Source organism: Arachis ipaensis, chromosome B7 (genome assembly GCF_059453495.1).
Source record: "Arachis ipaensis isolate K30076 ecotype BB chromosome B7, ASM5945349v1, whole genome shotgun sequence".
Taxonomy (NCBI): Eukaryota; Viridiplantae; Streptophyta; class Magnoliopsida; order Fabales; family Fabaceae; genus Arachis; species Arachis ipaensis.
In genome coordinates this window covers 99,244,097-99,257,379 of record NC_142442.1, presented here as the reverse complement: position 1 = coordinate 99,257,379, position 13,283 = coordinate 99,244,097, and positions in this window count along the sequence as shown.

The following is a 13,283-nucleotide window of genomic DNA, read 5'->3' as shown; positions in this document are numbered from 1 at the left end:
GCAACCAGGTCTCTAAACAATTTTATGCACCCTTCGGTTTTACCAAATTTTTTCACAATACCCGTTTCGATTCGTGATAGTTTTCCGAAAGATTACAACGTTCTAAAAAAAAATGCATTTAGACTTATGAATTATGATAATAAAATTCGTGAGTTGGTTAACTCATTTATTAACCATCTCCTTTTAGAATATACTTATTTAACTTTTTAATTATTAATATATTTTTTATTTAATTTTTATAAATAAAACAATTTAAAAATCACTAATAAAACAATTTAAAAATTATTAATATCTATGATCTCCTTTTTAAATTTTTTTGCTATTGCTTTTGACTCGAATAGGAACTTAGTTGCTATTTAGTGTCAAGATGAAATTTCAAGAGATAATTTTATTTTGTCTCTTCACAATGTGATCAGGAACAAAGCAACTCTTTAATTTTGGATCTGAGCCATTCATCAATGCTTTGGCTTTAAGTTTTGTTCTTGGCTCTTGATTTGTAGTAGAGTTTCATAACCTCCATTTTTTTTTTAAGTTTTCCATTCGGTGTATGAAGGAGTAAAGCATCTTCAACAAGCAACAATGAAGTATAAAAAATGATTTGAGTCCTAGCCTTTGACTGTCTTCTTCTTCTTTTCCTTTTGTTTCTTGATTTTGGTAATCCACTTTTTCTTCTTGATTTGAACCTTAATCAGATTTTCTTTTCCAAGCTTTCTTTTGAGACTTCTTCATGTGGGTTAGAGAAGAGAGAAGAGAGAAGAAAGAAATGGGTTCGGTCACTTTGATTTTGTGATGTGTTCTCATCTTTTGTCATTTTTCTTGCTTTTGATTTTTGTTTCCTTAGGTTTAATTATAGTTTCAGCTTCTGATTTCACCACTTTTAGTAAACTTTTGCTACTAAAGTGTTTGCTAAGTGTTTTTAAGAAAATATAGTTAAAAGGAAGGCAAATCAAGTAAGAAATGAAGGTTAATCAAGAGGCAAAACATTACATGAAGAATCAGGAGCCATGCACCCAAGATCAACCTATGCAAGCCATGCAAGAGGCAAGAGAGAATGAGACATGACACACCCTAAAGAGCCAAACAGGGGCATGCCATGCCCTGAACCATGAATCACAGGCGTGCCATGCCCTAGGAAGCAATGCAAGGGCGTTCCCCGCCCTATCCAAGACAAACAGAGCGTGCCATGCATGAAGGAAAGCGTGCCATCCCTGGGAAGAAAATCAACCCGAAGGAGCCAATTTTCAATGTTGTCAATCCTAACCTCTTCATACTCAAATGATCATAACAAGAGATAGGGAGGTCCAAATGAGGCGGTTCTGATGGTGTTAGAAAGCTAACATCCAGAGCTTCAAAATGATATGCCTATGTCTATAGTGGACATTCAGTTTGGGCTGCGAACGACCCTCACCTTTCCAGTGCAGAAAATAGTGCCGGGAGATGCTACATGCCATGCCCAGAAGCTACGTGCCACGCCCAGAAAAGCCCAATTACACTCTAGTGATGATTTTCCAAGGCCCAGACTTCAATTTGACATGCCCACAATGCATTTACACACCAATTGAAGCTCATTCTGATTTTGGTTAAGATTATGAAAGATTCTATAAGATAGGATTTGATTTAGTTTTGATTAGAATTTGAATTACTGTTATTAGTTATCTTAATATTCCTAAAAGATAAGATAAAGATTTAGTTTTCGAATTTGAATTATTAGAAAATCTATGACTAAATAAGTGAGATTGCTCACAGAGAAGGACAGTAGTGGGGGGGAAGGATCTTCGGATCCCTCACATGTCTCTCTTTGTAACGACCCAATTTTCAGTATGTCTAGATCATACCGGAAACTGAGTGCTACTAATTTGTCTTTCTAATTATTATCTATTATTTATCATATGAGCCTGATTCGTTGTTGAAGTGTTGTTATTTTGCGGGTAATTTTTTTTTTTCAAACCATTTAAGTTGTCAGGCATGAAAATACATAGATGATATCATAAGTAACAACAAGATAAGCAGACAAAAGTAAACACACATTTATATAAATTCATACATCTCAAACAACTGATATCATTCAGTCATCCAGCCTTTATTAGATCATAGATCTTTAGTTAGAACACCCCTAGATATAGCTAGATAATAACCTTATACATATATATATACATACAACATCCCAGGCCCTGACCTGTTCAAGGAGTCCATAAGCTGGCGCCCAGGCAAGCCTAGATTCTTCACTCACCTAGTCCCTCTAAACTACTAATGTGAGGAAAAGTACATTCTAGGTCTTCAAAACTCAAGTCAGGTGGAACGTCATCAGCGAACTACGGAAGGGTACTCAAGCTTCCATCTGAAGGGAGAAGGGAGAGAGAAGGGGTAAGAACTTGGGAGTTCTTAGTAAGGCCGGGGTTATTAGTTAAGTTCATTAAATCTATGTTGCTTAGCAGACAAATAGTAGAATACAGAGAAGCAGTAAATAGGAGATACAGATAAATAAAGAAATTAAGAAATCAGAAAGCAGAACACAACAAAGAATACAAGAAAATAAAACACAGACACAAAGAATAGAATACAAACAAAGAAATCACACATTCATACAACAATCATAACAGAGAAAATGCACAACCAAGTATGATGCATGTCTGTCCTATGCACGCCATGAGCTCACATGTCGGTTTACACCCTGCAGCCCGACATTACCTAGGAACCAGTCCTAGATATGGTTTTATCTCTGTAGGTGAACTTTGGCCTACAGAAATAGCACTCCTGTAAGTGAACTTCGGCTTACAGGAATAGTTCAATCACAACACAACAACTTTCTGTAGGTGAACTTCGGCCTATAGAAATGGCACCTCTGTAAGTGAACTTTGGCTTGCAGAAATGGCGCCCCTGTAAGTGAACATCGGCTTACAGGTATCACAACTCTCTGTAGGTGAACTTCGGCCTACAGGAGCAACACCCTGAGATACACAATTGATATTCACTGTAGGTGAACTTTGGCCTACAGGAATAACGATGCTCTGCAGGTGAACTTCGGCCTACAGGACCTCTAGGGCTAACAGAAAAGCAGCAGATAAACATACAATAGAATATCATGCCATAAGACTTAACTCTTTATCTTTATCCTCTTTTCCTCTCTTCTCTTTGACTTTTGATTCTGCACTTGTTGTCTTCTTTATCATCTTTCCACAATCATAAATCAAGCATCACAACATCTCAGTGTTCTCATTTCATAATTCTCTGTATACATCACAACATTACAACAGCACACTACTATTTAGCTTTTAACTCCCTCTCTTTCTAATATGATTACAAGCTTCTAAATCTTGTTTCATTACTTTACATACTTCTATACCCTTTCTTATATCTTTCCTTAGGTATTTAATAAAGAGAATTAGAAAATTCTAGACTCAAAACTGCTTTCCTAAAGCTTTTAGAGAAAACTGCCTTTTTGTCAATATTTTATTATTATTAATAAAATAATATTATTAATAAAATAATACTTTTAATATTTTAATATTAAAATAATAATATTTTATTCAACTTTCAAAAATTGCATTTTGACCCCTGAACTTTTTGAAATTACATTTTGACCCCTTAACTTTAATATTTGCACTTTGGTCCCTCAACTTTCTATTAATTAACTTTCAACCCCAAACTTTCTAATAATTATAATTTGACCCCAAAATCATCAAAACCAACATTTTCTTGTCCTTCAAAGACCAAAAACATTTTTTCAAAAGTTCATAAAATTTCAGCTTGATTTTCAACCAATTTTTCAAACTTTTCAGTAACCGATTTTTACCTGATTTTGACCAAACCAAAGAGCAACGTTTCAGTCATCAAATACACATCAAAAACACATCGAATATGATGAATTTCATGGCTGGAAAGGCACGTTTTCCAGCAGCAACAACAACAACTTCAGAACCATTAAAAATATGATTTTTAAGTATTAAACAATAAGATCTCATGATCAAACCATCACACAAACACTCAAAATCAAGCCTCAAGCAACAAGATCTGATTTAACACTTCAAGAACACAGCCAATCATTGATTAATTTACCAAACCTTACCTCCTTTGCTGCTGCCAAAAGTTGAGCCAAAAACAAGCTTCCAAAAGCACTTTTACGCCTATTTTAACATTAAAAACAACTTTAGAACCATATGAACCATGAAGGATGAAGCTTCATGATGATGAAAAGAAGGTTATTCTCACCTTAAAGTAGCTAGAAATCACATTTACTTAGAGCCTATGGTGGTTGAACAAGAGATCCAAAGAGAAAATATGAAGAAAACACCATTAGCTTGAGTTTCCACCATGGCTGAAACTTCAAGGAGGAGGAGCAGCCATCATACCTTGATTTACTGCTTAAAAATTGTCATAGAAATGAAGAGGAGGAAGAGATGAACATTTTGGTCGGATTAGATTTTTGATAGGGGTTTTAGTTTGAGAAAGAACGGAGGTTGAAGCTCAGGTGTTCATGGAAGTTCTCTTGGTTTTCTCTCATGGAATTCTAGCTTGTTTAGGAAGAAAAATGATAGTAATGATGATGCCTAGGATACCGTGGGTTAGGATAAGCATTATCCTAAAGTTTGGTGTAAAAATATCTCAAGAAAGGATAATTACTAAAGCTAGATGTATTAGAATACAAGTGTTTCTTACTTTTTCCTTAAGAAAGCTTGGCTTGGAGAGAAAGAAAGGAAACATGTGGTAGCTAACTCTGGGAGAGTCACGTGTCACTGGGTGCTGACTCATCAGAGTTTAATAATAAAATATTATTCTGGAGATAATTACTAAAACTAGATACATCAGATTACACAACTAAAGGATAAGCATGAGCTTTACTAGTATAAATGATACTAGTAACATGATAATCATGAGAATAAGAGATATATGATGAAGCATTAGCATTGCTAAGTTCATCTAAGAATGCTGGTATTATCCATTACCGGTAAATTTCTACCTCAGTTATTATATTACTAAACATAGATCAACATTAACCATAGTAGAAGAAATAATAATATAATATTTCGAATAAAATAATAATATATGAATATTATATTAATATAATTTTTATCTCAAAATTCGAGACTGGCTCGTCACAATGAGACTAACCACGGAAATCAGAATTTCGAAATTCTGGCTCGAGGTGGCTCAAAAATGTAACTTTTTGTGACGTGCCTGCATAGATTAGGAGAGGTGTCTGGTGCAGTTAAGCTGCTGACTCAGCAGCTTGATGACGCAGCACCTGTGCAGTGGAGGTGCTTATATGCACTAAAATTCCTAAAAATTCCATAAAAATTCCGTTTGATCCGGAAAAAGCGCCGTTTCTTCGAGGCTAGGCCGTTACAGTCTTCCTCTTCCTTTCTTTTGTTTTGTTTTTCAATTTTCCATGAATCATTAAACAGTTGTCAAAGGGTTAGGAGCTCTGCTCATGTTTCAATGGTTAATTAATCTAAGTCTTCTTACATTTTAAAGCTTAGCATTAATCTATTTATGATTGAGAATTTCGTTCCTCATCACTAAACGATTTGTAGCATCGATATGTGTGCTAATCCCATTTTGGATTTGTTTACTGATATGACATAATTAATTTTCAAATCATGCTTGAAAACTTTCACATAACTTTTTGACTCAACTAGACGTAGTGATTTTCTAAGTGTGCGACACAATACATGATTTTTTATTACCCTAGTTTTGAATACGTGTCATATAATTCAGATTAGAATAATTCTCGAAAATTGTGTTCTCTCATTGAGAAATTGAATCGGAGTTTTGAACTTAACCTCTTTGATTAATCGATTGATCAAGACATTGGCAGTTAGTTCATTAAAGAAAAACTGAGGAGCTGAGGCATCAAAAATCGATTACTTTAGATTCGTTGTGACAAGAGATTTGCAAGCTTTGGAATTAGGTTAACAAGGTTTAATTCTCCCGAAAACATGAACATCTCTGAAACCCTAGACATCCATCATCATTAATTTCTTCAAACTTAACAAGCACTATCTGAAGCATTCACTCTTTAAGTTTCCAACAAGTTCCAACATTCATTAATTCCAAGTTCTATTGATCTAATTAGTAGTTGAATTCATTATTTGGTGCTCACTCTTTTAATCCTCGTGGGAACGATATCCATTCACAGTGGTATTACTTGAATGATCCGGTACATTTTTCAGTATCCGTGAGCGTTAGTTTTCGCTCATCAAGTTTTTAGCGCTGTTTTTGGGGATTAATTGAGATTGACATCATACGTTGGGTTAAATTGCTAAATTAGATTGATACATCCGCATCTTTAGTAATTTTTCTTCATGATTTCATTTGATTTACTAAGAATTCTTGTTGAATAAGCAATGATTTCATGGTTGAAATGAGCATTACTATGATTTAGTTGAATTCATTGATTACAGGAAACTTTGGAAGGAAAATAGCAAGAAACAAAGAAGAAAGATGATAGAAATCACCAAACAGAATGCTCTCTAAACTGAATAGAAAGCTCTCTAGAAACAAAAGACAATGGACGTGCAACATGGAAAACAAGGCGTACCACGTTAGGAATAAAAGAGATCCATGCATACGTACAAATATAGATATATTGCCTATCATGCGTACGCATGCACCATGCGTACGCACGACAAAAAGAGTTTTGAGGTGTCATGCGTATGCATGATGCATGCATACGCATGATTGCACTTTCACGTAGGACGTAGGATTTTCTACGTGGAACGTTGTGGACCAAACAGAGGCTACAATTGAAGTCATTCAAGGCCATGTACAACGTGGGTTTATTCACGTGCAACATGGATGAGACAGAGAGAAATTGGAATCAAGAATGGTCTTCGTGCAATGTAAGACCAGAGGACACTCTCCAAGGGCCTCAAACATAGCCATTCTATCTCCAATTTTTTAGCACTTGGGTGATTAATCAAAGGCCCACCAATGATAGCATTAATTAAGGATTGGCAAACAGAAAGAGAGGAGATCTTTGCGGAGAAGAAAACATTTATGAAGAAGATTTGATTGTGTTTTAGTTTTGATTATGTTTTAAGTTTGAATTTGAAACTTGTTTTTAGGGTTAATATATAAGGGGAGAAGTCACTGCCGGCTTCTTTTCCTTGGGTACTTTTTACCTTTCATAATTTTAGAATTTCTCTAAAGAACATGAGCAACTAATTCTGCTTTGTTAAGGTTAGGAGCGCTGTTGATTCTATAGATTAGTGTTCTAGCTTTTTACACTTTTGATTAATGAATTGATATCTTTTTAAGAAATGGTTTTCGTTTTTTATCCTAAAGGATTTGAATATATTGGGAGACAATTCTTCTCTAGCTTGAATTCTTTTAACATATTAGAAAAGTTGATTAATTGAATTGATCTTGAAAACCAATTCTCACAACTCTTAAGTTTTGAAACTAGACTTGATAAGTGACATTGAATCGACCAAGGGAGATTCTTATGAATTATGTGGCTTATGAATCAGTGAACGTGCTTAACTCTTTTTTTAAGTAATTGACTAAGGAATTAGCAATTAATTAGGTTAAAGAGAAATTGAATTACCAAGGGATTGGGAGTTAATTACTAATGATTTGCCATGGAAATATCTTTGCATAATCATGGTGAAAAGTGAAAATTATTGATTCGAACGTCTCAACATCTCTAAAACCTTAACTCTTTTAATCATATTACTTTTCAATACTCATTGTTTACTTTTGTTACATTGCTGTTTATGTTCAAGCTTTTCAAAAAACCTAATTTTGATTGTCTGACTAGATTAATCGGTTAACTATTGCTTGCTTAAACCATTAATCCTCGTGGGATCGATACTCACTCATCATGTGTTCATTACTTGGTATGACCTGATGCACTTGCCGGTAGTATTGTGCTATAAAATCTGCATCAAGTTTTTGACACTGTTACTGAAGATTAATTGTGGTTAACAAACTACCAATCAATTGATTACCTAGATTAGACCTTTTTAGATTTTATTCATTTAATATTTTTGTTTTACTTTTTCCCCGAAGAATTTCCTTCATCATTGTGAAGGGAGTTCCAATTTGATTTTCTTGTTGTTTTTGTGTCTATGCAGAACAACAAAGATAAAGAGCATCTTCACTACGATCCTGAGATAGAAAGAACTCTTTGGTGACAAAGAAAATAAGCTAGAGATTAAAGAGTTGAAGAAGAGATTGAAGAAGTAGTTAAAGAAGAATATGAACAAAACATGGTAGAGAATGCAAACAACAATGCTAATGCTCCTCCACCTAGGAGGACCCTTAGATCATTCACTACCCCCAATCCAGGGAATTGTGGAAGTAGTATTGTTACACCTACTATCAATGCCAATAATTTTGAACTAGAGCCTCAACTTGTCACATTGGTTCAATAAAATTGTCAATTTAGCAAGAGCCCCGTAGGAAGATCCTAATTTGTTTATCTCTAACTTTCTCCAAATATGTGACACTGTCAAGACAAATGGCATCCCACCTGAGGTTTATCTACTATTGCTTTTCCCTTTTGCTATGAGCGATCGGGCTAAGCAGTGCCTAAACAATCAGTGCAAAGAAAGCATAGCCATGTGGGAGGACTTAGTCACTAAGTTCTTAAACAAGTTCTTCCCGCCTCAGAGGTTGACTAAGCTCAGAACAGACATTTATACCTTCAGACAGCACGAAGGAGAGTTCCTCTATGAAGCTTGGGAGAGGAATAAAGAGATGTTTAGGAAGTGCCCTCCAGACATGTTTGCAGACTAGGTCCAACTCTAGATATTCTATGATGGGATCACCCCTGCGTCACAGGTTTCATTAGATAATTTGACTGGAGGATCTCTGCATATGAAGAAGAGCACTGATGAAGCACTGGAGTTGATTGAAATGGTAGCCAATAATCAATACATTTATTCCAATGAAAGATCAATGAGGAAATGAGTCATGGAATTAGATGCTTTGGATACTATTTTGGCTCAGAACAAAGTCATGTCCCAACAAATCAATGCAATTACTGAACACCTAGGAGGAATGCAAGTTTTAGCATTGAGTTCTCAAGAGAATTCCTATGGTATGACTTTTGGACTACCTCAAGGTGAAGGCATAGAGTATGAACAATCTTTCTTGGAGCAAGTGAATTATATGGATTATCCTTCAAGGCCACCTCAAAATGATCCCTTCTCTAAGACTTATAATCCTAGATAGAAAAATCACCCAAATTTTGGGTGGGAAAATCAAGTCAAAGGCCCAATAATTTTAACAAGAACCATCAACAAAATCACTTCCAGCCTCAACATAATAGCTTCAACTCCCATCAATACAACAATCACCCTCTCAACTCTTAAAACAATTCTCACCATCAACAACTACCTCCACACAATCATCTCAAGACTTTCAAAAGCTTTCCAAGTTTGAACTTGCCTTAGAGAAACTATCCAATGCCATAGTCACATTTATGGAGGAGACAAGGGCCAACTTCCAAAATCAAGGTTCTTCAATTAGAAATTTAAAGGTGCAAGTGGGTCAGATTGCTCAACAATTAGCCAAACCCACTCAAACATTCCCAAGTGACACAATTCCAAATTCCAAGGAAGAGTGAAAAGCCATTAGTTTGAGAAGTGAGAAGGTGTTGGGAAAAAAGGACAAGGAAGAAGCTCACACTGCCAAGCAAGAGAAAGAAGCCCAAGGGGACACCAATAGTCAAGTGGAGCACGTGACCCCTTCTACTCAACAGCAACCAATTCAAGCATCTAAAGATGTACCAAAAGAAAAGATCCAAGTGCCAGAATACAAGCCAAGAATTTTATACCCTCAAAAATTACAAAAAAAAGGCAAAGGATCATTAATTTTCTATGTTCCCGGAAGTTTTCAAGAAGCTACAAATAAACATCCCTTTTGCTGAAGTCCTTGAACAAATGCCTTTGTATGCAAAGTTTATGAAGAAGTTGATTTCCAAGAAGAGAAATTAGAGGGAGAATGAAACCATGGTGATTACAAATGAGTGTAGTGCCATAATTTAAAAGAACCTCCCTGATAAATTAAAGGATCCTGGAAGCTTTGTAATTCCTTGTACCACTAGAGATGTGACTATTGAAAGAGCCTTGTGTGACCTTGGAGCTAGCATCAATCTCATGCCATTATCCTTGATGCGCAAGCTACAAATTAAAAAGGTAAAATCCATCAGAATTTCTTTACAACTTGCAGACCGTTCTCTTAAACTTCCATTAGGTGTTGTGAAGAATTTACTAATGAAGGTGTATACTTTCATCTTTCCTGTGGATTTTGTTGTATTAGATATGGAGGAAGATGCCAAAGTCTCTATTATATTAGGGAGACATTTCCTTACAACTGGAAGAGCCTCAATTGATGTTCAAAAAGGTGAATTAACATTGAGGGTAAATGATGAACAAATTGTGCTCAATATATTCAAAGCTCTGCAACATCCTAATAATTATGACGATTGCATGAAATTTGATATAATGGATCCTCTGGTGTAAGAGGCATTAGAAGAAGAAGAGCGTAATGAGTCACTTGAGTCCTCTGTTAAAGTTGAAGTGGGTGAGATTAAAGAGTGCCCACCACCCAAGGAAGCATCATACATTCCTTCAAAGAAATAGGGGCCACCAAAGCTTGAAATAAAGCCCGCCCTTCTCTTTAAAATATGCTTTCCTTGGAGATGCGATGATAAGAAAAAAATTGGGAGTTAGGGATTTTATCATAATAGACAAGGATTATTCAGTAAAGGACATACCCAAAGACACAGCGGAAACATAAAAGATAGATAAAGGGGGACAAGAAAAGAATGGCAACAAGAAAAGGAATTTATTATCATAAAGAAACACACCTCAAAAGACACAGTGGAAACATAAAGATAAATAAAGGTTTTCCTACTAGATCTCTAAGAAACCTGTTCTTAGCAACCTAGGTCACTGGAAGGGTTTTTCTTACTAGAACTTCAAAGAACCTGTCCTTGACAACCTAGATTAGAGGGACGAAAATTGAATCACTCAATCTTCTCCATGCAACAAGCGAAGCGAATCACTCACCTCACTTCTCACACAATAAAACGTGCTTAAAAGCAACTGAAATTTATTCATCAAAAGTTGTTCCAAATGATCTCTCCAAAGGTGTTTAAATAGGCCCCCAACAAACTAACTAAAATATAAGATAAGATTTTTAAAATTTAAATCAGATTTGATCTTAATGGATTAGATCAGATTTGATTTTAAATTTAAAATTCCTAAAAATACTACTAAACAAATCAAATTTAAAACAAATCTTCTAACAAACTTTAATCGCATAACAAACTAAGACAAAATTCTAAAATTTCAAAATTTAATGATAAATTATGTCTCCCACTGAATTCGGAAAGCATTATTGGGCATCTTGCTGTCCTGACTTAGCCCAATGGGCCTTGCCCATTCTTCCTTGGTTAGAATTTGATGTAACTCCATATGCATAAGCGCTGCTAAGTTTCCAAAGCTCTCCTTGAGCTTCTTTCCACATGCTCTAGTGATGGGGCCCTTTGGAAGTGTGAAATTTCCATTCTGCCCTTTTGCCTTAGAATGCCCCAATTGTCTTTCCGAGCATGTATCATTCCCTCCTTCCTCAAAAAGATTTGTCCTCGAATCAGTGTCCGTATCAAAAGGAGAGAGATCAGAAACATTGAAAGTAGTAGAGATATTATACTCACCTGGTAGATCAATCTTGTAAGCATTGTCATTGATCTTCTCAAGAACTTGGAACGGGCCATCCCCTTTAGCATCAAGTTTAGACTTCCTCTGAGTAGAAAATCTCTTCTTCCTCAAATGTACCGAAACCTAATCTTCTGGTTCGAAGACTATATGCTTTCAGCTCTTGTTAATCCTTTCATCTATGAATTTGTTCTTTCTCTCAATTAGGTCACGAGCCTTTGCATGTATTGCTTTAACCTTCTCTGCCTTGCTTGCTCCATCTAAGCTAATAAGATCACTCAAAGGTAAAGGCATTAAATCCAAGACAGTTACAGGATTAAAATCATAGACAAGTTCAAAGGGTGAAAAACTAGTAGAAGAATGGAGTGTCCTGTTATAAGTAGACTCAATAAAAGGTAAACAATCTTCCCAGGTTTTCAAATTCTTACCAACAACAGCACACAACAAGGTTCCCAATGTCCTATTTACCACTTCAGTTTGACCATCAATTTGAAGGTGACAAGTAGTTGAGTATAACAATTTTATTCCCAACTTACTCCACAAAACTTTCCAAAAGTGACTTAAGAATTTGACATCACGATCAGAAACAATAGTTTGGGGAACGCCATATAAGCGCACAACTTCTCTAAAGAATAGGTCAGCAATATTTGTGGCATCATCAGTTTTATGGCAAGTAATGAAATGAGCCATTTTAATAAATTTATTTACCACAACAAAAATGCTATCTCGACCTCTCCTAGTTCTAGGCAAACCAAGAACAAAATCCATAGAAATATCAACCCATGGATGCACAGGAACAGGTAAAGGAGTATACAAACTATGTGGTAATGACTTGGATTTAGCTTGTTTACATGCAATGCATTTAGCACAAAAATTTTTAACCTCTTTACGCATGTGGGGCCAGTAAAAATACTAAGATAAAACATCCAAAGTCTTATGCACACCAAAATGACCCATCAAACCCCTACTATGTGATTCTAGAACAAGTAGCTCCCTAATAGAACAAGTAGGTACACAAATCCTATTACCCAGAAAAAGAAAACCATCATGCTTATAGAATTTGTTATGTGCACCATGTTCACATGCAGCATAGATAGAGGCAAAAGCAGAATCAGTTACATACAATTACTTCATACACTCAAAACCTAACAGCTTAGAAGTAAGTGTTGTGATTAAGGAATACCTTCTAGAAAATGCATCAGCAACTACATTCTCTTTACATTGCTTATAGGCAACTACGTATGGAAAGAATTCAAGGAATTCTATTCATTTTTCATATCTCTTGTTTAGCTTCCCTTGGCCCTTCAAGTGTTTGAGGGATTCATGGTCAGTATGCACCATAAATTCCTTAGGTAGCAAATAATGCTGCCAAACTTCCAAAGCTCACACCAAGGCATAAAACTCCTTATCATAAGTTGAGTAGTTGAGACGGGATCCATTCAAATTCTCACTAAAATAGGTGATTGCGCGCTTTTCTGGCATCAAAACAGCACCTATACCAATTCCGAAAGCATCACATTCTATTTCAAAAGTTTTAGAAAAATCCGGTAAAATAAGAATGGGAGTAGAGCACAATAATTCTTTCAAGGTGTTAAAGGTAAGTTCTTATTCTCGATC